This window comes from Orcinus orca, chromosome 10 (assembly GCF_937001465.1).
Source record: "Orcinus orca chromosome 10, mOrcOrc1.1, whole genome shotgun sequence".
Taxonomy (NCBI): domain Eukaryota; kingdom Metazoa; phylum Chordata; class Mammalia; order Artiodactyla; family Delphinidae; genus Orcinus; species Orcinus orca.
The window spans coordinates 90,692,301-90,717,831 of NC_064568.1; the positions used below are offsets into that span (position 1 = coordinate 90,692,301).

At 40.3% G+C, this 25,531-nt stretch overlaps 1 long non-coding RNA gene across 2 annotated transcripts in view; it reads left to right on the top strand.

Moving 5' to 3' along the window:
- LOC125965684 (uncharacterized) overlaps positions 1-25,531 on the top strand; it is a 294,608-nt gene that overhangs the window by 16,128 nt on the left and 252,949 nt on the right. For both annotated transcript variants that reach the window (XR_007479912.1, XR_007479913.1), the window contains exons 2-3: positions 22,695-22,760; positions 24,218-24,326. This is a non-coding gene — a long non-coding RNA (uncharacterized LOC125965684). The remainder of the gene's footprint in view (positions 1-22,694; positions 22,761-24,217; positions 24,327-25,531) is intronic.

A 25,531-nucleotide genomic window follows, 5' to 3' on the forward strand; every position in this document is an offset into this window, starting at 1 on the left:
GGTTTAAGAGGCCTCATTCTTTTTTTTTTTTACATCTTTATTGGAGTATAATTGCTTTACAATGGTGTGTTAGTTTCTGCTTTATAACAAAGTGAATCAGTTATACATATACATATGTTCCCATATCTCTTCCCTCTTGCGTCTCCCTCCCTCCCACCCTCCCTATCCCACCCCTCTAGGTGGTCACAAAGCACCCAGCTGAGCTCCCTGTGCTATGCGGCTGCTTCCCACTAGCTATCTACCTTACGTTTGGTAGTGTATATATGTCCATGCCTCTCTCTCGCTTTGTCACAGCTTACCCTTGCCCCTCCCCATATCCTCAAGTCCATTCTCTAGTAGGTCTGTGTCTTTATTCCTGTCTTATCCCTAGGTTCTTCATGACATTTTTTTTCTTAAATTCCATATATATGTGTTAGCAAACGATACTTGTCTTTCTCTTTCTGACTTACTACACTCTGTATGACAGATTCTAGGTCTATCCACCTCATTAAAAACAGCTCAATTTCGTTTCTTTTTATGGCTGAGTAATATTCCATTGTATATATGTGCCACATCTTCTTTATCCATTCATCCGATGATGGACACTTAGGTTGTTTCCATCTCTGGGCTATTGTAAATAGAGCTGCAATGAACATTTTGGTACATGACTCTTTTTGAATTATGGTTTTCTCAGGGTATATGCCCAGTAATGGGATTGCTGGGTCATATGGTAGTTCTATTTGTAGTTTTTTAAGGAACCTCCATACTGTTCTCCACAGTGGCTGTATCAATTTACATTCCCACCAACAGTGCAAGAGGGTTCCCTTTTCTCCACACCCTCTCCAGCATTTATTGTTTCTAGATTTTTTGATGATGGCCATTCTGACTGGTGTGAGATGATATCTCATTGTAGTTTTGATTTGCATTTCTCTAATGATTAATGATGTTGAGCATCCTTTCATGTGTTTGTTGGCAGTCTGTATATCTTCTTTGGAGTAATGTCTATTTAGGTCTTCTGCCCATTTTTGGATTGGGTTGTTTGTTTTTTTGTTGTTATTGAGCTGCATGAGCTGCTTATAAATTTTGGAGATTAATTCTTTGTCAGTTGCTTCATTTGCAAATATTTTCTCCCATTCTGAGGGTTGTCTTTTGGTCTTGTTTATGGTTTCCTTTGCTGTGCAAAAGCTTTGAAGTTTCATTAGGTCCCATTTGTTTATTTCTGTTTTTATTTCCATTTCTCTAGGAGGTGGGTCAAAAAGGATCTGGCTGTGATTTATGTCACAGAGTATTCTGCCTATGTTTTCCTCTAAGAGTTTGATAGTTTCTGGCCTTACATTTAGGTCTTTAATCCATTTTGAGCTTATTTTTGTGTATGGTGTTAGGGAGTGATCTAATCTCATACTTCTACATGTACCTGTCCAGTTTTCCCAGCACCACTTATTGAAGAGGCTGTCCTTTCTCCACTGTACATTCCTGCCTCCTTTATCAAAGATAAGGTGACCATATGTGCGTGGGTTTATCTCTGGGCTTTCTATCCTGTTCCATTGATCGATCTTTCTGTTTTTGTGCCAGTACCATACTGTCTTAATTACTGTAGATTTGTAGTATAGTCTGAAGTCAGGGAGCCTGATTCCTCCAGCTCTGTTTTTCATTCTCAAGATTGCTTTGGCTATTTGGGGTCTTTTCTGTTTCCATACAAATTGTGAAAGTTTTTGTTCTAGTTCTGTGAAAACTGCCAGTGGTAGTTTCATTGGGATTGCATTGAATCTGTAGATTGCTTTGGGTTGTAGAGTCATTTTCACAATGTTGATTCTTCCAATCCAAGAACATGGTATATCTCTCCATCTATTTGTATCATCTTTAATTTCTTTCATCAGTGTCTTATAATTTTCTGCATACAGGTCTTTTGTCTCCTTAGGTAGGTTTATTCCTAGATATTTTATTCTTTTTGTTGCAATGGTAAATGGGACTGTTTTCTTGATTTCACTTTCAGATTTTTCATCATTAGTGTATAGGAATGCCAGAGATTTCTGTGCAATAATTTTGTGTCCTGCTACTTTACCAAATTCATTGCTTAGCTCTAGTAGTTTTCTGGTAGCATCTTTAGGATTCTCTATGTAGAGTATCATGTCATCTGCAAACAGTGACAGCTTTACTTCTTCTTTTCCAATTAGGATTCCTTTTATTTCCTTTTCTTCTCTGATTGCTAGGCTAAAACTTCCAAAACTATGTTGAATAAGAGTGGTGAGAGTGGGCAACCTTGTCTTGTTCCTGATCTTAGTGGAAATGCTTTCAGTTTTTCACCATTGAGGACGATGTTGGCTGTGGGTTTGTCATATATGACCTTTATTATGTTGAGGAAAGTTCCCTCTATGCCTACTTTCTGCAGGGTTTTTATCATAAATGGGTGTTGAATTTTGTCAAAAGCTTTCTCTGAATCGATTGAGATGATCATATGGTTTTTCTCCTTCAATTTGTTAATATGGTGTATCACGTTGATTGATTTGCATATATCGAAGAATCCTTGCATTCCTGGAATAAATCCCACTTGATCATGGTGTATGATCCATTTAATGTGCTGTTGGATTCTGTTTGCTAGTATTTTGTTGAGGATTTTTGCAGCTATGTTCATCAGTGATATTGGCCTGTAGTTTTCTTTCTTTGTGATATCCTTGTCTGGTTTTGGTATCAGGGTGATGGTGGCCTCGTAGAATGAGTTTGGGAGTGTTCCTCCCTCTGCTATATTTTGGAAGAGTTTGAGAAGGATAGTTGTTAGCTCTTCTCTAAATGTTTGATAGAATTTGCCTATGAAGCCATCTGGTCCTGGGCTTTTGTTTGTTGGAAGATTTGTAATCACAGTTTCAATTTCAGTGCTTGTGATTGGTCTGTTCATATTTTCTATTTCTTCCTGATTCAGTCTTGGCAGGTTGTGCATTTCTAAGAATTTGTCCATTTCTTCCAGGTTGTCCATTTTATTGGCATAGAGTTGCTTGTAGTAATCTGTCATGATCTTTTGTATTTCTGCAGTGTCAGTTGTTACTTCTCCTTTTTCATTTCTAATTCTATTGATTTGAGTCTTCTCCCTTTTTTTCTTGATGAGTCTGGCTAATGGTTTATCAATTTTGTTTATCTTCTCAAAGAACCAGCTTTTAGTTTTATTGATCTTTGCTATCATTTCCTTCATTTCTTTTTCATTTATTTCTGATCTGATTTTTATGATTTCTTTCCTTCTGCTAACTTTGGGTTTTTTTTTTTGTTCTTCTTTCTCTAATTGCTTTAGGTGCAAGGTTAGGTTGTTTATTCGAGATATTTCCTGTTTCTTAAGGTAGGATTGTATTGCTATAAACTTCCCTCTTAGAACTGCTTTTGCTGCAGTCCATAGGTTTTGGGTCGTCATGTCTCCATGGTCATTTGTTTCTAGGTATTTTTTAATTTCCTCTTTGATTTCTTCAGTGATCACTTGGTTATTAAGTAGTGTATTGTTTAGCCTCCATGTGTTTGTATTTCTTACAGATCTTTTCCTGTAATTGATATCTAGTCTCATAGCGTTGTGGTCGGAAAAGATACTTGATACGATTTCAATTTTCTTAAATTTACCAAGGCTTGATTTGTGACCCAAGAGATGATCTATCCTGGAGAATGTTCCATGAACACTTGAGAAGAAAGTGTATTCTGTTGTTTTTGGATGGAATGTCCTATAAATATCAATTAAGTCCATCTTGTTTAATGTATCATTTAAAGCTTGTGCTTCCTTATTTATTTCCATTCTGGATGATCTGTCCATGGATGAAAGTGAGGTGTTAAAGTCCCCTACTATGAATGTGTCACTGTCGATTTCCCCTTTTATGGCTGTTAGTATTTGCCTTATGTATTGAGGTGCTCCTATGTTGGGTGCATAAATATTTACAATTGTTATATCTTCTTCTTGGATCAATCCCTTGATCATTATGTAGTGTCCTTCTTTGTCTCTTGTAATAGTCTTTATTTTAAAGTCTATTTTGTCTGATATGAGAATTGCTACTCCAGCTTTCTTTTGGTTTCCATTTGCATGGAATATCTTTTTCCATCCCCTTACTTTCAATCTGTATGTGTCCCTAGGTCTGAAGTGGGTCTCTTGCAGACAGCATATATATGGGTCTTGTTTTTGTATCCATTCAGCCAGTCTGTGTCTTTTGGTGGGAGCATTTAATCCATTTACATTTAAGGTAATTATTGATATGTATGTTCCTATTCCCATTTTCTTAATTGTTTTGGGTTTGCTATTGTAGGTCTTTTCCTTCTCTTGTGTTTCTTGCCTAGAGAAGTTCCTTTAGCATTTGTTGTAAAGCTGGTTTGGTGGTGCTGAATTCTCTTACCTGTTGCTTGTCTGTAAAGGTTTTGATTTCTCCATCAAATCTGAATGAGATCCTTGCTGGGTAGAGTAATCTTGGTTGCAGGTTTTTCTCCTTCATCACTTTAAATATGTCCTGCCAGTCCCTTCTGGCTTGCAGAGTTTCTGCTGAAACATCAGCTGTTAACCTTATGGGGATTCCCTTGTGTGTTATTTGTTGTTTTTCCCTTGCTGCTTTTAATATGTTTTCTTTGTATTTAATTTTTGACAGTTTGATTAATATGTGTCTTGGCGTATTTCTCCTTGTATTTATCCTGTATGGGACTCTCTGTGCTTCCTGGACTTGATTAACTATTTCCTTTCCCATATTAGGGAAGTTTTCAACTATAATCTCTTCAAATATTTTCTCAGTCCCTTTCTTTTTCTCTTCTTCTTCTGGAACCCCTATAATTCGAATGTTGGTGCGTGTGATGTTGTCCCAGAGGTCTCTGAGACTGTCCTCTTTTCATTCTTTTTTCTTTATTCTGCTCTGCAGTAGTTATTTCCACTATTTTATCTTCCAGGTCACTTATCCGTTCTTCCGCCTCAGTTATTCTGCTATTGATCCCATCTAGATTATTTTTAATTTCATTTATCGTGTTGTTCATCATTGTTTGTTTCATCTTTAGTTCTTCTAGGTCCTTGTTAAATGTTTCTTGCATTTTGTCTATTCTATTTCCAAGATTTTGGATCATCTTTACTATCATGATTTTGAAATCTTTTTCAGGTAGACTCCCTATTTCCTCTTCATTCATTAGGTCTGGTGGGTTTTTATCTTGCTCCTTCATCTGCTGTGTGTTTTTCTGTCTTCTCATTTTGCTTATCTTACTGTGTTTGGGGTCTCCTTTTTTGCAGGCTGCACATTCGTAGTTCCCGTTGTTTTTGGTGTCTGTCCCCATTGGCTAAGGTTGGTTCAGTGGGTTGTATAGGCTTCCTGGTGGAGGGGACTAGTGCCTGTGTTCCGGCCAATGAGGCTGGATATTGTCTTTCTGGTGGGCAGGTCCACGTCTGGTGGTGTGTTTTGGGGTGTCTGTGGACTTATTATGATTTTAGGCAGCCTCTCTGCTAATGGGTGGGGTTGTGTTCCTGTCTTGCTAGTTGTTTGGCATAGTGTGTCCAGCACTGTAGCTTGCTGTTCGTTGAGTGAAGCTGGGTGCTGGTGTTGAGATGGAGATCTCTGGGAGATTTTCGCCATTTGATATTATGTGGAGCTGGGAGGTCTCTTGTGGACCAGTGTCCTGAAGTTGGCTCTCCCACCTCAGAGGCACAGCACTGACTCCTGGCTGCAGCACCAAGAGCCTTTCATCCACACGGCTCAGAATAAAAGGGAGAAAAAGTAGAAAGAAAGAATTAGTAGAAGTAGAAAGAAAGAGAGAAAGAAAGAAAGGAGGGAGGGAGGGGGGAAGGAAGGAAGGCGGGAAGGAAGGAAAAAAATAAAGGAGATAAAGTAAAATAAAATTAAGATAAAATATAAAGTTATTAAAATAAAAAAAATAATTATTAAGAGAAAAAAAAAAACAACGGACGGATAGAACCCTAGGACAAATGGTGGAAGCAAAGCTATACAGACAAAATCTCACAGAGAAGCATACACATACACACTCACAAAAAGAGGAAAAGGGGAAAAAATCATAAATCTTGCTCTCAAAGTCCACCTCCTTAATTTGGGATGGTTCCTTGTCTATTCAGGTATTCCACAGATGCAGGGTACATCGAGTTGATTGTGGAGCTTTAATCCGCTGCTGGGAGAGATTTCCCTTTCTCTTCTTTGTTCTCCCAGCTCCCAGGGGCTCAGCTTTGGATTTGGCCCCGCCTCTGCGTGTAGGTCGCTGGAGGGCGTCTGTTCTTCGCTCAGACAGGACGGGGTTAAAGAAGCAGCTGCTTCCGGGACTCTGGCTCACTGAGGCCCGGGGAGAGGGAGGGGCACGGAGTGTGGGGCGGGCCTGCGGCGGCAGAGGCCGGCGTGACGTTGCACCAGCGTGAGGCGCGCCGTGCGTTCTTCGGAGGAAGTTGTCTCTGGATCTCGGGACCCTGGCGGTGGCGGGCTGCACAGGCTCGCCGGGAGGAGAGTGTGGAGAGTGAGCTGTGCTCGCACACAGGCTTCTTGGTGGTGGCAGCAACAGCCTTAGCGTCTCATGCCCGTCTCTGGGGTCCGCGCTTTTAGCCGCGGCTCGCGCCCGTCTCTGGAGCTCCTTTAAGCGGCGCTCTGAATCCCCGCTCCTCGCGCAGCGGGAAACAAAGAGGGAAGAAAAAGTCTCTTGCCTCTTCGGCAGCTCCAGACTTTTCCCCGGACTCCCTCCCGGCTAGCCGTGGTGCACTAGCCGCTTCAGGCTGTGGTCACACCGCCAACCCCAGTCCTCTCCCTGCGCTCCGACCGAAGCCCGAGCCTCAGCTCGCAGCCCCGCCCGCCCCGGTGGGTGAGCAGACAAGCCTCTCGGTCAGGTGAGTGCCGGTCGGCGCAGATCCTCTGTGCAGGAATCTCTCTGCTTTGTCTTCTGCACCCCTGTTGCTGTGCTCTCCTCCGCGGCTCCGAAGCTTCCCCCCTCCGCCACCCGCAGTCTCCGCCCGCGAAGGGGCTTCCTAGTGTGTGGAGACCTTTCCTCCTTCAGAGCTCCCTCGCACTGGTGCAGGTCCCGTCCCTGTTCTTTTGTCTCTGTTTATTCTTTTTTGTTTTGCCCTACCCAGGTACGTGGGGAGTTTCTTGTCTTTTGGGAGGTCTGAGGTCTTCTGCCAGTGTTCAGTAGGTGTTCTGTAGGAGTTGTTCCACGTGTAGATGTATTTCTGGTGTATCTGTGGGGAGGAAGGTGATCTCCGCGTCTTACTCTTCCGCCATCTTCCCGGAAGCCCCACAGCCTCATTCTTAAAACTTATAGAAGCCAATGGAAGTAAAGCTGCCAAGGTCGTTTGCAAAGTCATGAACATATTTCCCCAGTTTTTCATGTGAAGCATGAAGAGACAAGTATGGAGTCAGTGGTAGAGCTCACTTTGTGAGTAGGAAGTATGGAATGGAAAATAAGATGGTGAGGTTGTATGAAGAGCATGTGTACTCAGCTATCCCCCATGACTCCTCTGACTTCATAAAGTCTTCTCTGAGTTTTGACTTCTATTTTCCCTTCTCCAAACAAAAGCATCATAAAAATCTTACGAATCGCTTCCATAGAGATCCCTGGTTGTCCTTAATAAAAATTACAGTAGAAGGACCACGGAAAGGTGTGAATGAATGAAGCCTGCTGTGATCTAACACCGTAGACGTGAGTCTGATTTCTGAATAGATCATTAAAGTAGAATAATGAAGAAAGGAGAACTCTCAAATGATGACGTGAATGCCTCTTGGCTTTCTTTTTTTTTTTTTTTCCTTCAAGTAAGGAAGGAAAAATCTGTGTGTTATCATTAGAGCATTTGATGTCAAGCAGAATGTCCCAGTATTGTGATTCAATAATCACTCTTACCATCTTTAAATAGAAGTAAAACTTATTCTAAATTGCTGGTTAGGAATCTTCTCAGAATGATCGACGGTGTATGATTAAAACTGTTGTACAGGCAATTGCTTCCACACACATCTAGGGAAGAACAGAGCATCCTAAAGGCAATTCAGTGCTCCACATTTGAGCCAAGATCCAAGTACTAACTGTCTTTACTTGGTCACTTTTTAAAACTAGCTTAACTAGTTAATGAATACCCCTATCTACCTTTTCATCAGAGCCTGTCTCAACTATAGAATCTGTTCGACCAAAGTATCTAATGTCTAATAACATCATTCTTTTGCCTACTCCAAGTTCTGCATAAGACCCCCTCCAATTTATCTCCCCTACTATGGCCTCATCTCCCAAGGACAGGTCCTGCTGAGAGCCTACGACTCTACGACACTTCCTACCTATGTCCATCCTCCCATTCTCAGCCAGCTCGTCTTTTCCTAGGGGAATCTTATCCATATTCTTGCTGCAATGCATGGTCTTCCTGCTATATTTGGGCCTATTTCTCTTTGGGATCAGAAAAATACACTTTTTAACAAGCTAAGTGCAAGTATTTCCTCTATCCCAGAAGCCTGTGCCTATTACAAACCACAGTGATTAAAGATCCTGGGGTGCCAGGGGAAACTTGGGTCCACATAGGACATGGGTCCATTGACAAGATTTTTACAATGCAGCAGACACAGCAGAAGTGATGGGAAATCATGACAGCAACATGTGAGTCTGTGAAGCTGTTTGGTATCCTGAAGCTTATATCCGGCAGCTGTTGATCTTTTTTGTTTCCTTAGAATGAGTATGCAAAATATATCCTTTGTGGCAGCTAAAATGGCACAGAGACTGATACATATTTTAGCAAAATACTAACATTTTAAATAGATTTAATATTATACTTATTCTTAATATGAATTATTAACTCACATAGTAGCCATTATTAACTAGCCACACATTAATTTCTTATAATAATGATAATATACCATATATAATATTTGCCCTGCACTATACCAAGTACATCACACATATTAACTCATTTAATATTCATAATAATTCCATATGGCTATTATTATTACTATATCTCTTTTTCAGATGAAAAAACTGAAGTGTATAAAGTTTAAATAAAATGCCCTAGCTCTTGTTCCTTGAAAATCCATGAGCTGGGTACCAAACTGAAGCATTACAATTGCAGGACCTGTATGCTGAATCTCTGGCCTAATGATACCAGGCAAGGGTTCTCAAAGGATGATTTATGTGCTGAAGAAATTTATACTGCGCATAATAAAGATAGGAAGAAGGAGGTCTATGTCTTTGTGACTTGGCTTCCTATAATCTTTTTTCCCAGTTTTACTGAGATATAACTGACATGTAACACATGTATTAGTTTATGCAACATAATGATTTAATATATATATAGTGCAATAATTACCACATAAGTTTAGTTAACATCCATCACCTCGCATAGTTAAAATTTTTTTTTCTTGTGATGAGAACTTTTAAAATCTACTCTTTTAACAACTTTCAGATATACTAAACAGCATAGTCACCATGCTGTACATTACATACCCGGAACTTATTTACCTTATAACTGGAAGTTTGTACCTGTTGACCACCTTCGCCCATTCCCCATTCCCCTGGCAACCACCAATCTTCTTTCTGTTTCTATGACTCGGTTTTTTTAGATTCCGCATATAACTGAGATAATACAGTATCTGTCTTTCTCTGTACGACTTATTTCACTTAGCATAATGCCCTCAAGGTCCATCCATGTTGTTGAAAATGACAGGATTTCCTTATTTTTTATGGATGAATAATATTCAATTGTGTGTATATGTGTGTATATATTTTCTTTATCTGTTCATCTGCTAATGGACACTTAGGTTGTTTCCATGTCTTGACTGTTGTAACTAATGTTGCAAAGGACATGGGGATACAGATCTCTTTGTGATAGTGATTTCATTTCCTTTGAGTATATTCCCAGAAGAGGGACTGCTGAATCATATGGTATTTCTATTTTTAGTGTTTTGAGGAACCTCCATACTGTTTTCCACAGTGGCTGTATGAGTTTACATTCCCACCAGCAGTGCACAAGGGTTCCTTTTTCTCCACATCCTTGCCAGCACTTGTTATCGTTTGTCTTTTTTATGATAACCATTCTAACAGGTCTGAGGCGGTATCTCACTGTGTGTTGGTTTTCATTTCCCTGATGATCAGTAATGTTGAGCACATTTTCATGTATCTGTTGGCCATTTGTATGAGTTCTTTATTTTGGATATTATCCTCTTTTCAGATATATGATCTGCAAATATTTTCTTCCACTTGGTAGTTTGCCTTTTCATTTTGTTGACTATTTCCTTTGTTGTGCAGAAGCTTTTTAGTTAGGGGTAGTCCTACCTTTCTTTTGTTGCCTTTGCTTTTGGTGTCAAATCCAAAAAATCATTGTCAAGACTGATGTCAAGGAGCTCACGCCTTATGCTTTCTTCTAGGAGTCTTATGGTTTTCAATTTTTTTTATTGGAGTATAGTTGCTTTACAATATTGTGTTAGTTTATACTGTACAGCAAAGTGAATCAGCTATACGTATACATATATCCCCCTGTTTTTGGATTTCCTTCTCATTTAGGTCACCACAGAGCGCTGAGTAGAGTTCCCTGAGCTATGCAGTAGGTTCTCATTAGTTATGTATTTTATACATAGTATCAGTAGTGTATATATGTCAATCCCAGTCTCCCAATTCATCCCCCCCTTCCCCATTGGTATCCATACATTTGTTCTCTACATCTGTGTCTCTATTTCTGCTTTGTAAATAAGATTGTCTATACAAATTTTTTTAGATTCCACATATATGTGTTAATATATGATATTTGTTTTTCTCTTTCTGACTTACTTCACTCTGTATGACAGTCTCTAGGTCCAGCCATGTCTCTACAAATGACCCAATTTTGTTCCTTTTTATGGCTGAGTAATATTCCATTGTATATATGTGCCACATCTTCTTTATCGATTCATCTGTCGATGTACATTTAGGTTGTTTCCATGTCTTGGCTATTGTGAATAGTGCTGCTATGAACATAGGGGTGCGTGTACCTTTTTGAATTATACTTTTGTCTGGGTATATGCCCAGGAGTGGGATTGCTGGATCATATGGTAATTCTATTTTTAGTTTTCTGAGGAAACTCCACACTGTGTTCCATAATGGTTGCACCAACTTACATTCCCATGAACAGGGTAGGAGGGTTCCCTTTTCTCCTTACCTTCTCCAGCATTTGTTATTTGTAGACTTCTTAATGATGGCCATTCTGAATGGTGTGAGGTGGTACCTCATTGTAGTTTTGATTTGCATTTCTCTAATAATTAGTGATGTTGAGCATCTTTTCATGTGCCTACTGGCCATCTGTATGTCTTCTTTGGAGAAGTGTCCATTTTTTGATTGGGTTTTTTGTTTTCTTGTTGTTGAGTTGTATGAGATGTTTGTATATTTTGGAGATTAAGCCCTTGTCTGTTGCATCATTTGCAAATATTTTCTCCTATTCTGTAGGTTGTCTTTTCATTTTTTGTTTGTTTTTGTTGTTGTTCTTTATGGTTTCCTTTGCTGTGTAAGAGCTTGTAAGTTTGACAGGAATTTCAAAACTTCAGGGTTGAGATACAAAAAACCAGTATTATTAAAGGGGGAGTGATTCATTACAAATCGCTACCCTTCATCAAATTAGGATATTCAAGCATGGTGTCATTTGAATAAGACCATAATGTCACTTGCATGAGCTGTCACATTACTCCTCTTTTCCCCATTGGGCCACAGTATTTTGAGAAACAGACCATCAAATGTGTAGGTAAAGGAGGGCAGGGAGTATACCTCTGGACAGAAATACCTTTAAGTGACTGAAGCAACAGTAACTAGCGGCAAAGGAAAAGAACTTGAGCACTCAGAACACTGTTGGAGGCCTTGCACACTTTATGAAAACTTGATTACTTGCCACCTGCTAGGATGAAGGGAAGACAGAAAACTGTTTTTTTTATCTTGATTCTGTCTCTACAAAGACGCTCTCTGCAGGTTTGTTTACTCCTTTAGTTTTGTCCTCAAACTGCAGACCAAGATGATTTTTTTCCTAAATATGTAATTTTGAATTAACACTGCCTGTCCCCATTCCAAATTGGCTCCCATTTTTCCTGTATCCTCCAAACACCCCCACCAATCTCTATCCTGCCGTGTAGGAAAACATACCAAAAATGGGTTTGCACTATATTTAGAAAGTATGATTTAAAAAAAATTATCAGTAATTGTATCTGGTTGTATTGTTCCCAGATCATATCCTCCTTCTGTGCTACATTTAGGTGTTAGAGAGGAGAAGGTGTCATCCATGGAGGGGGAGCTGAGGTGCTGATGTGTACACAGCTATAGCCCCCATGCACAAATCAGATCCTGAACCTGAAAAGTAGGAATACCTTGGTTGGAAACAAAACTGGATGGGAAACGTTGATCAAAATGTAAAATAGCCAATATGTCCAAGTGGTCAAAATGAGTATTTCCAGTCTATTTTAAGTGCATTTTTATGGCTCACAATTGTTATCTAATCATTGTGTTTTCCCAAACGGTTAGAATTTCAGGTCAAAAGGAGAAATAGCTACACCTCAGTAGAGTACACCATTGAAAAGATCATTTAAACAAACATCTCCCTTTCAAAGTTTCCAGAATGATAGATCACCCATTATCTATTATCTATCTAATTTTTATATCTCCATCTATATGCTAATGCACACATACTATATATTAACATGCGTGTACACACACATACATAATGACAGCATGGGAATATGTCTTTGAACTGCATTTCTGTCATGCCCTTTTAGGTAATCACTTTCCCCCCAGTCCTGGACTAAGGGAAATTTTTTTCGGAGAAAGAAAAAAAAAAAACCTCTTCATCCTTCCTTTGAATTCTAGCAAGAATTTGATGTATTATGAAGCAGGAAAGCCATTTAATTTTTTTCTCTGAATTTGATATTCTGACTGTCATGAAACCATTGTTTAGTAAAGGCAAAAATTGCAGCTACCTAGATTTTGCATGTTTGTTCACTGTTTTTAGATGGAAATCGAGGTAAAAGTTTGGATGGAATTTGAGCACTGACTATTTGACATGCTATGTATTGACATTTTCCTGCTCATTAGTTTGTGCATGTGAGCAGACAGCTTATCATTCTCCACAATACATAGGCACACTGGTGTTTTGTTGTGTGTTTTATGTTTATGGAAGCCTTTCTGAAACTCTCTTAGCAGTTTGATAGCATAAATCCATATTTTAAATTTTTTGGATGATTTTTTCTACTTAATAACTGCCTGATCACCGATCACTTTTATTTTCTTCTTCTTCTTCTTTTTTTTTTGTGTTACGCGGGCCTCTCACTGTTGTGGCCTCTCCCGTTGCAGAGCACAGGCTCCGGATGCGCAGGCTCAGCGGCCATGGCTCACGGGCCTAGCTGCTCCACGGCATGTGGGATCTTCCCAGACCGGGGCACGAACCTGTGTCCCCTGCATCGGCAGGCGAACTCTCAACCACTGCACCACCAGGGAAGCCCTTCTTCTTTTTTTGAGGGACACCATTATATGTATTTTATTTATTTATTTGTTTGGCTGCATTAGGTCTTTGTTGTGGCATGTGGGATCTTTCTTTGTGTCAAGTGGGCTTCTCTCTAGTTGTGGCATGCAGGCTCCAGAGTGCACGGGCTCAGTAGTTGCGGCCCACAGGCTTAGTTGTCCTGTGGCATGTGGGATCTTAGTTCCCCGACCAGGGATCGAACCCACGTCCCCATTGGAAGGCGGATTCTTAAACACTGGACCACAAGGGACGTCCTTCACTTTTATTTTCTTCTGACATTCAAACAGACTTTTCACAAAAAGAATCCAAGTTTTAAAAAAAGAAACGAGAAATGATTATACAGAGAGAAAAAGAACATGTTGAGCATTTTTACAAAGATAATAAATATGTCTCTGTTAAGAGTTTCATTACAATAAAATAGATGTTTTCCCCCTTCACCTATTGAGACACTAACAGTTTGGGTCTCTTGAATTATATTATGTTTGATAACTTCCTATTGCATTAGTGAATTTCCATTTGGCTATAAAAAATTTCCTGATAAAGCACCATTATTTCTGTGGCTCTGAGGCAAAGCATAATCTGATAATGTAGCTACTTTTATTAGAACTGTAGCTAATGTGATAATATACACCATATTATTACAGAAATGCTTGGTGATGTTTTCACTTTTGGAAAAGGGCAGACAGGCTCAGAGAAAGAACAACAGGAGAGACAAGGGATATTCAAACAGAACAGCAAAGTGTGCCCTTAAAAAGCAAGTTGGCGCCACAACTGCATAATGCAATTTGTTCTCCCAGGAAGAATGAAGAAAAGGGGTGGGGGGCGGCGGAGCATTCCCTTCCTCACAAATCAGGGTGACACACCCTGTGTCTGAAATCAGAAATCACCTGTCTCTTAGGTTTAGGATGATACCTGTCAACAGGGATAGACAATGAAGATGAGCTCATTAGGACAGACTGGTTATCTCATTTAGACTGAGTTTACCTCTAAACCATTCAATTCCAATCCATAGGTTGAGCCCCTACTAAGGCTAAGTACTCTGCTAGATGGTGTAGATACAGTGGTGAAAACACCATGATCCCTACTGTTAAGCAGAACATATTATTTACTAATCATAACACAGTGTAGTGGGAGGTATGTAAATAATTAATTATCATTCCGTGTAACAAGTGATTTTAGGAGATACTGACAAGGCCTCTTGGAGGCTGAGTAGGAGTTCCAGATGGATGAGACAGTCAGGAGTGTGTGGAACAGAAGGGAAGAGGTGGTGGTTGCTAGAAATGGTTGAAAAGGCATTGGGGGTGACAGGTTAAGGTCAGATGTGAAGGACATGACGTGCTCTGAAGAGTATTCTGGACTTTATTCCATGATGGGGGTGGAGGAGGTTATCCCCAAAGGAGCAGCAATAATAGTTCAGATTTATGTTTTGGAAAGAACATAGTGCAGGATGATAGGAGCGATAAACAACTTAAAAGAGGGGAAGGCCATGAAGCTACACTAAGGTTGCTCACCAGATTTGAGGGATGCACAGATTTGCTATATGTATTTAAGCCAAAATCAATTGAATGATTGAGGGAAAAAGTGGGAGTCAAGCGAATTGACTTGTGTGACTAGGTAACTGCTTGGCCCCATTAACTGATAAAGAAAAATCTTGCTAATGAGTTTGTTTTGGGATGTATTAATTTTGAGATCACTTCCAGAATATCCAGGTGGAGTTGCCCAGCAGGCTCAAGAAAGATATCAAACTTCTGAGTTACCAGTATATTAGCGGCAGTTAGAGTTTGGGAAACAGATGAAATAGCAGAAGGAAGAAATGGAAGGAAAAATGAGAAAGCTGAGGATGAAAGTCTGGGAACACACATTCAGAGGGCATAAGGAAAAGAACTAGTGAGGGAACCCAAGAAGAAGTATTTAGAGGGGAGGAGGAGAGAAAATAGGAAAAGGTAAAGTCGTGGTTTGACAAAGCAAGTTTCTAGGTGGAAGGGTCAAACTGTGTTAGAGACCCCTGGGCAGCTAAGAAAAATAATGATGGAAAGTCCTGAAGATGCACAGTTGGGAGGAATAAGAGTCTGCGGAGGCAGACTACTTATTTTGAAGCTTGGTAGGCAAAAGAATGGTAAGAGGTAGAGTAAGGGATAAGGAACTTTTGTAACTGGTGAGAGCCGAGCAAGGCTGTGTGCCGAGGAAGAGAAAAACGTGCAGAGAAGGTAGAATTTAAGAATTAGCCTTGGACTTGGAGAAGGATAGGTACTGAAGTGAATGTAGAACGGAAAGGAGGCATGTGATGCGGTTCACATATCACATATCACATGCAAACCCCATCACACATCTGTGAGACTGTGTTACCCATCTCAACCCACTTGTATGTGAAATTTTGCCTCTTTGTGGCCCCAGACTGACTCACCCCAGATTAATCTTCTTATGAATGAGTATCATTGTTCATAACAATCTCTAAGTGAGGGGTTTGTCAAGGTCATCACAAACCCATCAACAATGTTATAACAACAATAACAAAACCTTCAAACCAAAGCCCCTTAACACATACTGTATTTTTTATGAGTTAACAGTATTGTATTATCTTAGTGTACAAGAAATGAAAACAGGGTGATAAAACTTGAATTAACAGATAACCTCATCACTTGAAGTTTTATTTTACCCAACCTTTAGCAAAAAAGAGGCAAATGATAAACATGTTCCTATGAAGTTCACAGAAAGAAACTGCAAAATTTCCTTCCGTAATTCACTCTCTGTACCTAAAGTCCTAGGAAGATATTGTAAAGTGTTATTGAACATGATACCCTGAGGCACAGAAAAATACTGGATCATTAAAGAGAGATCAAATTATGGTCATTTTCCTACACAGTAAGGAAAGAAGGGCTAAGCATTTAAAGATTTTCAGTGGAGTTAGAATACAATGTATTTGTTTGGTTGACCTCAGGTTAAGCAGAAAATAAAATTTATCAGAACCTCTCATTTTCACCATTCTCTGAGCACCCCAGTTAATTTAAATTTTGTACAGGGAAACAGTACAGAGTTGATTTTTATTCTATGGTAGAGAAGTTATACTTGGTTACAGGTATGAACTTTCTAGGTATAAAGCACAGAAAGGTTTTCATCCCTGATGATAAATCTTTTCATAAGTTTTATCCAATTCACTTAGAATTATTGAAGCTATTCCAAAGGAGACACTCTGTCATTCTATACTAGTGGTACATAAGATAATTCTCACTCAATGGGGTTGTTTTTTTTTTTGGAAAACCAGTGTTTGTCTCTGAAGAAATGAGCTTATATCTAAGCTCATTGACCATGTTTCTGGTTCTGGTTTCAGCTTTGCTGTTGACATTGACAAATCCTTCACTTGTTTGGATCTCAGAGTTCTTATCTGTAATGCAAAGAGTTTGTCTAAGATAAACTTCAAGGGCCCTTTCAGATTTAAAATGCTTTGTGTCCATATTCTTTGTATTTGGCCTAAATTTTCCAATTTGGGGCTATCTCTCTTGGATCATTTCCTTCAGTGATCAAAACATCTCCCATCTTAAAATAATTTTGTTCTATGTCCAGCAGTCATCCCATTTCTCATAGAAAACTTCTTGAGAGGGTTGTCTGTATTGGTTGTCTCTCCTTCCTCACTTTCTATTCTGACTTAATCCCTCTCCAGTTGGGCTTCTGCACACACCTATCTCTGAAACCACCCTTGTCATAGTTGACAGTGATCTCCATCTTGCCAAATCTTTTGCTTAATTCGCTGTCTTTATTTTGCTCATATGACCTAGTTAACTGTTCCTTCCCACTTTAAAAAATTGTTTCTCTAATCTTCCATGTACCACACTTTCCTGATATTTTCTCCTACTCACTGCACAGTAACCCCTGCTGGCTTTTCTTCTTCTCAATCTCTAAACCAACTTGTCTAATAGAAATATAACCTGAGCCACATATGTGATTTTAAATTTCCTAGTATTTAATTTCCACATTAAAAAAAGTAAAAAGGAAGAGGTGAAATCAATTTTAATAATACATTTTAATTAACTCAAAATCTCCAAAATATTATTTCAGTAAGTAATCACTATAAATAATTAATGAGCTACTTTACATTCTTTATATATATCCTTAATCTTCACAATCTGGTATTTTACACTTATAGTGCATCTCAGTTTGGAGTAGCATATTTTGAAAGCTGAAAAGCCACATATGGCTACTAGTGGCCAACACATTGGATGGTGCAACTCTAAATGCAGGAGTGGCCTGGGGCTCAGTCCTGAAGCCCTTTTTATTCTCCATGTACAGTCTTTCTGGGTGACCTAGGTGAGCATATATTATCAGTCTTTCAATAAGTATTTCTTGGGTGCTTAACATGTGCCAGGCTACTGTGTTCTAGGTAGTAGAGGACACAATAGTGAACAAAATAGTCCTAAATCCCCACCCCAACAGAGCCTATTTTCTACTAAAAGAGAGTAGACACTAAACAATATAACTGAGTTAAGTATATCGCGCAAGAGAAGGTGATAAGTGCTATGGCAGGGACAGAGGAGTGGCAGAAAAGTGGAAAGTGACGTTAGAGAGGCAAAGAAGGGGTCAGATGATTTAGGGCTGCTTTTTTTTTTTTTTGTATGCTATTGAAAAATCTTTGGCTTTTATCATATTGAGATGAGGAAACATTAGAAGGCTTCAAGCAAAGAAATACATGATATAACTCAAGCTGTGAAGATGATTTTGGCTGCTGTTTTGAGAATATACAATAAAAGGTCAGGGGAGAAACATTGTGACCAGATAGGAGGCTCTTGCAATAATCTAAGCTGGAGAGGACAGTGGCTTTGATCTGTTTGTTACCAGGGGAAGTAGTGAGAAGGTATCAAGTTCAGGCCAGATATATAAACATGGGAATCATCAACGCATGTCTGCTTTGTCCAGTAGGATAGCTACTGGCCACATATTGCTATTTAAATTTAAATTAATTAAAAAAAATAATCAGCTCCTCAGTTATACCAGCCTAGCTGTATTTCAAGTGCTAATATCCACATGTGGTGAGTGATACTGCAGTAGACAGTACAGATATAGGACATTTCCATTCTCGCTGAAAGTTCTACTGGGCAACATTGATACAGATGACATTTAGAGTTTTGTCCTCCTATCTCTCAAATCAACTTCCTGCTAGATGTTTCAACTGAATAATTATATTATTGTTATACTAATATATGTCAAATTATCATCATATACACAACATGGTCAGTATTTTTGATTCCAGTCTTCATTCCTCTGTCTACTTTGACTTCATTTTTGCCATCCCGGTAAATGGGATCACCATCTATACTACTGAGCCAACTATGAGGTCATTCCTCATTCCTATCTTTCTCTCCCCACCCGTCCCGTCACTTCTAATCCATTAGCAGGTTGATTTGCTTCTACCTCTGAGACATAGCCTATGACCACCGCTTAGCATCTCCACGTCAATCACATCCTCTTTCACGGGACGACTGAGATGGCTTACAAATTAGTGTTTTTTTCCACTCTTACAATACAGTAGAATCACCTGGGAGTTTAGAACAACAACAACAAAAAGCCAGGAAAAGCAATGCCTAGGCGCTACTCCACGCCCACAAATAGAGCTTGGCTTTATAAAAGTTTCCCAAGGGCAAGGAGGGCTGAGGACCACTTTTACCCTATCCTCTTCCACCACTTCCCATTGTCTACTCGCCACATAGGAGCCAGAGTGACCTTTCTAAATAGTAAATCAGATCATGTTATTCCCTCGCCTGAAACTTTCTCATCATCTCTCATTGCTCTGAAGAATTTGGAGCTCCTGACCGTACAAGATCTGGCCCTGAATGTTTCTCCAGTCTGCTTTTGCCTGGTGGACACCTATGGTTGTCACTTCCTCTTCGAGGTGCCCCGTCCTTCTCATCTTAACCAGCCCTTCTCTTCTCCCCCAGCACCTTTCTCAGTCACTCCCCTTCCCAATTCCCTGGTTTATTTTCTTTATGGAATCTATTGTTCTCTGAAATTGTTACCAAATGCAAGTTCACGTGCCCGACGTATTGTGAGGCCAAACAATACAGAAACGTTGGAGTTTGGAGCCGGGAAATGTTTATTGCAGGGCCATGCAAGGAGAAAGGGGCCTCATGCCCCCTGCAAATGCCTAACTCCCAAAAGGGTTTCAGCAAAGCATTTTTAAAGGCCGGGTGAGCGAGGAGGGTCACAGGGTATGTGATCAGCTCATGCACAATTCTCTGATTGGTTGATTATGAGGTAACAGGGTGTAGGTCCAGGACTACGTGCTCATGATCATCAAATAGTTAATTTCTTACATTTGGTGGTGGTTTTTAGCATCTGAAAAACTCAGTAAATATGCATGAGATACTATTATCTGGGTACTTCAGAAAGGAGCTACAGCAGAGGATATGGGGAAGGGGTCTGTCCTGGGAGGCCTCTCATAAGTTCCTGCTCGTTTACACAATGATCATATTTAATACTTTTCTGATCTGTGGTTTATCTCCCTAACTAGAACCTATAGTCCATAAGAACAAGGAACATTTATCTATTTATCTCTAGCACTAGAGCAGAACCTGGCAACAAATAAATATTTTTGAATGACCCCATTCAATTGCTTCATTTAATACAGATTTTAAAAGATTTAGAATCTTCAGGGAAGAGACAGTGATTACAATGATGATAATAACGTACTCAGCAACAGCTATGATTTATAGAGTGCTTACTATGTGTTAGGCACTGTGTTTATTTCAATACACCCATTTTATGGATAAGAACACTGGGATTTACAAAGGCAAAGTAACTTGATTGGGGCTACCAAGGTAGTAAGTATGAGAAGCCAGATCTGGAACTGGGGTCTGTCTGAGGCCAAGGTCCTAAATCTTAAAAAACAAACAAAAAACCCCCAAACCAAACTTGTAGCCATTTAATAAATAATGAAATAAATAGAATACATGGCAGTTGATGCATTTTAGAAGCTTGTCAAACACTGATACTTAGTTTATGATTAGGAAAAACAATATACTTCATCTTCTCTTCCCATGTAGACCTTGGGTCACTGTTGCATCCTTTTGCCCCTGTAAAGAACTCAAGTGCTGGCCTGCATTCCTCTTTTGCCAGTTATTTTGTGCAACATGCTGTTCTAGCCTAAAGAATTCCATCTCCTAGCAGCTACCAGGGTTACTTGCAGCCTCAACGATCTTCCTTTGAGAGAGGGAAAAATCCCTTAACTTTGTAACACAGTCCAGCGATGCATGAGAAGCCTTTGTCAAACCGTAGGGGGGGAAAAAAGGAAAATAAAAATACCGTTCTCCTCTGGAATGTCTCCTAGGACTAGTGAAAAATGCTAATTCTGACAACAGTGAAGTCATTTAAAAATCAAAGCACCTTTGAATTATATTCGAAATGAGATTAAAATGAGAAGTGGTGCAAGAAAATAATTATATGCTTCGAATCTAGGAGCATCTTATCCCCTCCAGCTCTGTCCTCCTGGTGTATGAAGCCCTCGATGTTTTTCCCCCAGGAATGATTTTTCCGTAACTCATCCTAGATACGCTTTGGTTCCGTTTACAGGAAAAGGTAGAGGGCTGCAAGGCTTTTCTTGATTGCCCCAGAATAGGCTGATGGGAAGTTCGAGCCTTCCCTCCTTTCTATAAGAAACCCCCAACGGTGCAGCGTTTTTATTTTTAATTACTCCAAGCTTGGTGTGCATAGGGGGGCTTACTGGCCTCGACTAAACGGGCTGGATCTGGAGACTCCAGGAGATCAAGTTCAAAGTGGGTCAGAGCGCTTACTGAATGTGCATTTCTCCTTCCCAGCATAGGCCTACGCTCTCCACACCCCGCCTCGCGCCTCCGAGCCCCTCACCCTGCTGCGGAGACGCCCCTCTCCCCCGGCATCCAGGAAGCGGTGGGCCCGGGGGATGCGCCCTGGGAAAAGGGCAAGGATCCCAGGCCGCGTGATCTATCCCCAAGGCACGCCTGGCTCCCACATCCCCGGGCCGCCCCCGCCCCGAGCGAGCCCGGCCCGCGCCCTAAGGCTCCGGGGGCCCGTCCGCATTCTTCTGCAGCCAGATGACGGCCCTCGGGGCGCCCCTTCTTCCCGGCGCGCGGCTACCAGGGCGCGGGGGGCGGGAGCTGCGCCCCAGCCCGCGGCCCAGATGGCCCGGCAGCCCCGAGCGGGGACATTTTCTCAGGCTTTCAAAGAGAGCACTTTCTTTCCTGCCTAATATTTAGCTCCTTCAAATGCAAATGGAGAGGTTTCGCTCCAAGGTTAGCATAACAATTATGGGAAAGCTTTAAATCTGATGCGTTTGTTTACACGATGAAAGACCGGCAGGATCCGAAAGCTCGGAGGCCCCGGCTTTTCAGCGACTATTTTCTAACTGGTGCCCTGCGAGTCAATTTTAGATCACAAAGAAAACCAATTTACAGGACGGTGGAGGCTAATTTTGGAGGGAGTTCGACGTTATTATCATGTTTTTTAAAATGACCGCTGCTGAAATAGTGATTATTTTTGTCCCCCTTTTTCATCGTGAAGTTTGGTGGGAGGTAATTGGTGTTGGTGACGGGCAGGAAGGTCTTCATTCCTGGGGACTGTGGGAACTGAGCATGGGGCTAACACAGGTAGAGGATTTTCCAGGGACCTGGTGGGATTTTAGCCTAACACGCGTAAAAGTGTCTTTCAGTGTGCTTGTCAAAGAAGCTGAACTTTTTTCGATTTGGCTTAAATGGTTTGGTGTTCCAAAAAGGGTTGTCTGGTTTTAGCTACAACCTCAGACTAAGAGTTAGGGAATGCCATTCCCTCACTGTAAAACCATTGATTTCCAGATCTTGACACTGAGAACTGGGCCTGGCCCATTGGAAGTGTCTCAGCTCTGCTGGGAGTGGGGAAGGATGACCCTCAGGGCCTGCTGAATCAGCAAGAAGGAAATCTCAGGCTTTTTTTTTTTTGTCTTTACTCTTAGACCTTCCAGGAGACTTTTTCCAGCCCTCCCTCCTGGCACACAAAGGAGAGCTCTTATATGCGGTGCTGTGAGATCTCCGCCTATTAGGGTCTTCTCTGTGTGAGGCCCAGGAGAGAATGAAGACCCCTGGGAGCTTGTTAAATCTATTGGCTTCATTGATAATATATTAGAAAATGTTTTGTAAACACTACAATCTACAATCCCTGTAACACTGAAAGTTGATGAGTATGGAGTGTTTAAGAGTATTATTCCATTTGGGGAGTATTTATTGACCAACATAAATATGCCATTTTCAGTGTGAAGATTAAGTGACAAAACCATTTTTTTCTTGAATTATTTCTACAGGTGAACTGAAATACCTGTCCTGACGGTGGGACCGGGGCAAGCATGGATGGTGCTATTATTGGACAGGTACAAAGCAGTAGTGTTCAACCTGAGTGCCTAGCAGAATCACCTGAGGGTCTTGTTCAACCGGATGGCTGGTCCTCACCCCCCCCAGTTGTCTGATGGAGTAGGTCTGGGGTGGAGCCTGAGAATTTCCGTTTCGCACAAGTTGCCAGGTGATACTGATGCCCTCTTCCCAGGACCACACTTGGAGAACCACTAGCAGAAAAGAATCAGAACTGTATTATTTTGAGAGAACCTAATAGGATAAAGCAGTTTCCTCTTTGTAAGAATAGCATAGAGGAAAAGAATAGCTACTGATTGCTACTAGGAATTAAGATTGAGGAACTATTCTTAAATTTAAACATTTCTCTGATCTGGGTTTTTTTTTTTTTTTGCCGTATGCGGGCCTCTCACTGACGCGGGCCTCTCACTGTTGTGGCCTCTCCCGCTGCGGAGCACAGGCTCCGGATGCGCAGGCTCAGTGGCCATGGCTCACGGGCCCAGCCGCTCCACGGCATGTGGGATCTTCCCGGACCGGGGCACGAACCCGTGTCCCCTGCATCGGCAGGCGGACTCTCAACCACTGCGCCACCAGGGAAGCCCTGATCTGGGTTTTTAAAGATTATTGGCTTGGCCTATTTAGGAGCTCAAAGTGAAGTGAAGTCTTTCTGAATAGTGTTAGAAAAACACTATTTGGCCCTGCTAGCCAGATGAATGGGTTCTCAGCAGGTGGTGGTATATTAATTAAATATATATTTTTTCTGATATTCGGGTACATGGAACTTGCCCCTTGGTCATCTTACTAATCTTGCCCCTCTTATGAATTACCCTATGATATGGCCTTTTCTGGAGTGTTTTCTTTCTCTGAAACCCTAGACTACAGGGTCCTTATCTTACTAAGACCCCTCTTCAAACCCAAGTGCTGAAATAAGCCTTCAAGACAGAGAAGTTGAGATTTTCATGAAATCTTAACTGTTTTAAAATGAAATCTTAAAACCCCTTCTCATTCATCTAACCATTTGATGTAATCAGACATACTTATATGCTTATGTTTAGTGTCTGTGTTTGATCTTAGTGTCATCAATATGCGTTTTCCTGTTTTATTTTAAATTGCATATCCTGTGAAGGAGAGACATTTTAATTCTCACTTTTCATAGTGCTTAGTATGGAGCCACACGGATGCAGATACATAAAAACAAATGATTTTAATGACGATGATGATGTCTCATTAAGTGGCTTGACATGAAGTTAGGGTCTGTTTACATGCTACTAGAATATATAGATGAAAATGTATCTTCTAGATAAAGTCACTTGACCATGGACACATGTCATGCTAGTTAGAGACCAGTAGTAAATTTAAACTACAGGAGAAATTTTTCTCAAGTCATATCTTTATGTGCATTAATATATAGCTCAATAAATCATATGTAAATCATTCTGTAAGATAAACAAACACCTAAAACTGATTTTTTGTTTAATAGGCACCATAACGTGCTGGAGAACACTAAAAAGTGAGCCTCACCAGTAACTAGTTTTGTGATGTTCGGTGTTGAGGATGGAGGGCGATGCTGTTGAAATAGAATTTGCTGAGTAAGTCATTTACCCTTCTCTCATCTACGAGCATGAGATATGAATGATCGTTATAGTTGTTTGTGGATTTACACGTATAGCATCTGCTTTGGGTTACTTAAACTGTATAATACATACACATGCATGAGGGTCAGCATTGGTTTAAACAGGTGACTATTATGATAATACTGTCAACACCTTTTAAAATTATTGTGATCTCCTCTACATATGTTCAGTCTCCTACATTCAAGTCATCGAAGAGACATTTAATTTAGAAACGGAGCAGAATTTCTTTACCCTTGCCGTTATCGTATGTCACAGCTGACTGCTTTAGTGCCAATAAAATGCTTAGGGGCTCTGGTTTTTACTGGGCAAAAGCACTGAGTGACAAAGTCATTCCTGTTGAATATTAACGTCATTTACTAAGAATATAATTAGAAATAAAATAAGCTAGCGTATAAAATTTGTATCTTAATCATCCTCTGTCCTTGTTCAGGTATTAAAAAATTCTTTTCTTGGTCCTTAATATAGAGTCAGGGTTTTAAGGGCATTAAGCCATCATCACAGCTATTGAGGCAGTGGACATTTCCTCAGGTATTGTAAGAGACTTGACTATTTTGGAGGTCGAGTGAAGAGTGGGACACGAAATCTGTGTGTGTTTGTGTCTCTGTATTGTGGGGTGGGGGAATGAAAGTGGAAAACGATAGAGTAAATAAGGCTCACGGGTACTTACTAGTTCTGAAATAAAACCATGGTTTGAATCCGATAGGTCAATTATATATAAATACGGTGTAGAGGGCAGATAGCCAGAAATAACAGATTTTATTCTCCAGAGGGAAAGGGAGAATTAACCAGAGCAGAAGTCTCTGGAACAGGGGTACTCCATTAGATGAGAACGGTAAGGCTTGAATACAATTATTTCATTGTATATTCATTTTATTTACCAGTTCTCCTGCTGCAGACATTGGCGTTGCTTCCATTTATCTTTGCTATTATAAATAATGCTGCTATGTTCATTATTGTGCTTGTTTCCTGGTACAAAGGTGCCATATTATCTCTAAGGCATATTCATTTTGTGATGCGTTATTAATTTCTATTCTGTCTATAATTTTTATGAACAAAGTAGTAACCCCTAAGCCAATTTCATGTGTTTGCACAGTAGAATTGTTCATTAGAGGGTATGTAGCTCTTCAGCTTTGCAAGCTAATGCCAAAATTGCTTTCCAA